Genomic DNA, 2,573 nt, shown 5'->3' with positions numbered 1-2,573 from the left:
AATAATAATGATAATAATAATAATAATAATAATAATAATAATAATGATAATGTGCATTACGACGTGCGGTTTGTTTTACAAGTACAATACTAATCTAATGCGCCAACGAAACTAGATTACTCTTTTTATTGTGATACAATGTAATGAGGTCGCCGTCGCTCTCTTAATGCAACGTCCCAGCCTTCGCAGACAAATTTGTCATCTAACATTTCAGCATCATAAACTCCACCATAACTCAGCCCCCATTAAATGTATTAGCAGCAGATGAACCCATTCTTCGAACGGGAATAAAAAGTAAAATAAATAAATGAATAATAAATAAATGAATAAATAATAAACAAACGAAAACAAACAACAAACACTCAGGGCAACGCTCTTTCGTTGGCATTCTGAGTCTCAGACATTGATCCAACCAGTATACAGTTTGCATTCTGCAAAAGACGAATTTGCTTTGGTTTGGTAGATTTTTGTAATGGCTGTAAACATCCGGCTATGTATTTGTATAAAATAAACATTAAACTCAGAAGAAATGAACGATCCAACCAGTACATTTTGAATACTGTAAAAGATTAATTTGCTTAGGTTTGGTAGATTTTTGTCATGAATGTAAACACCCGGACCGGCTGATACATGTACTGAGAGTCAAGTCAGCTGAACTGTAGGGCCATGCACTAAATTTCAGAGAGATCAGATCGTTCCGGTCTAGGTTCTATTCTTCCCAAACCAGGTGTAACGGCATGACCCCGAGCTCTGTGAACACTCGTGAATATAACCGCATAAAACACACCACTGTTCTGGACGTAAGCTTGATGTACACACTGTACGGAAAGTATTCATCTGCGTCTGTGGTGTACACAGTTACTAAGTTAGACAATTCGCTGTTGCAGGCAGGAGATCCGAGTGTTTTTTTTTTCTTTCTATAAAAAGTGTTTTACGGCGCTCGCAACTGCATAGGGTCATATGAGCGCATGGGGCACATTTAACACTTTCAGTTGGTAGGAAAATTATGAATTTAGCCGGTGTGGCGGTGGCGAAGACTACTCGATTTTGGACCACAAAGGGATCTTTAACGTGCACAACCTGCGCACGGGACCTCCGAGATTTTTTGGCCCTTATCTGAGAGGACTAAGTGTAGATCCTTTTCTACCATAAGATCAGGGGTGTAGCTGAAAGACAGCAGTAAGAAGGAGCCCAGGAGTAGCAGTGGAAAGGCTGCAGACAGAGTCAGGAGCTCAGAGGAGAGCTGAAAGGAGGGGGATGGGATGGGGTGGGGGGGGGGGGGGGGGGGAAGTGGAGACGAAGGCAGACGACAGGACGTTAAAGAGCAGCCAGGAAAGGATGTCAAAGGAGAACATTTTAGAAATGAAATTTTTCCGTCGCTATCCGGATTCGAACCTGGGACCTATTGAATGAGAGGCGAATACCTTAACCTATTGACCACGAGAGCCGGGTCGCTATCCAAAAACGAACTCGGGACCTATTGAATGAAAGGCGAACACTTTCACCTCTAGACCACGAGAGTCCCCGACCCCAGTTCGATCCCCGAAAGGGGAGAAACTCTTTATTGCGTATCTCCGTCTTTTTGTCGTGATGTTGTACCCCTCTCAGCCCAGGTTGGCCCAGACTGGCAGTATCGCAAGCCCACCTCCAGAATGATCTTAATTGTGTCGAAGGGGGCGTAAAAACACTTAGGCCCACCTTTTAAAAATGTTCCATGTTCCTCAACGAAAAAACGCACTCTTATACGGAAAATCCTTGCAATCTTGTTAATTTACACAGTTTAAAGAAAATAATCTCTGTTTTTCAACATAAAGACGAACATTTATACGGAAAATCCTTGTTACCTCGATGTTAACTTACAGAGCTTCGAGAAAGTAATTGCTTCTCTTCAACGAGAAGACAGAACTAATACGGAAAATCCTCGAAACAAATACAGGATTGATCACCCTTTTCAACACTATGTCGCGGGGTTTTCCCGGCTGCATATTATATCTAAATTTGTCTCTCTCCACAGCAACCATAGGCTATCTTGTCACCCTGTAGGTCGAATACTGTCTGTTTCGTAACTTTTGTCCACATCTATTTAAAATACTCTTTTATACAACCCCTCCTTTAACCCTGTTAACAGCTTCTACTTTCAATTTAACAACAATGCTAAAAACTGAACGTTCATCTTTTTTCGATCGCGCGTAGCAGTCACAATAACACATCAAAATTTAATCGTTTTGCAGCGATGTTCATCTATTGTTTTCAAACATAGGTCTATAGTTTTTTAAATTGAAATACTAATAGTGTGAAATGCTAAAGTCCTGAATCGATTGTCAGGAAATAATTCCTCTCGAGAAAGTAGTCGCGTCCGCGCGCTCGTGTGTGTGTGTGTGTGTGTGTTAACATGTGGCGTATAAAATAGGTTCTAATGATATGTTGTGAGGTAGTTTTTCCCTAAGGAAGCCTACGAGGCGAAATGTGAAGCCGATTTTCCTAACCAAATTTAAAACTATTTTTTACTTATACGTTTTGTAACGTTTGTAAATCAGTCAAGACTCTCCCTACCTACTCTGCTTTTTAATGGA

Source organism: Aplysia californica, unplaced genomic scaffold, assembly GCF_000002075.1.
Source record: "Aplysia californica isolate F4 #8 unplaced genomic scaffold, AplCal3.0 scaffold00191, whole genome shotgun sequence".
Taxonomy (NCBI): domain Eukaryota; kingdom Metazoa; phylum Mollusca; class Gastropoda; order Aplysiida; family Aplysiidae; genus Aplysia; species Aplysia californica.
The sequence above is the reverse complement of the archived record's forward strand: the minus strand, read 5'-3'. Positions refer to the sequence as shown.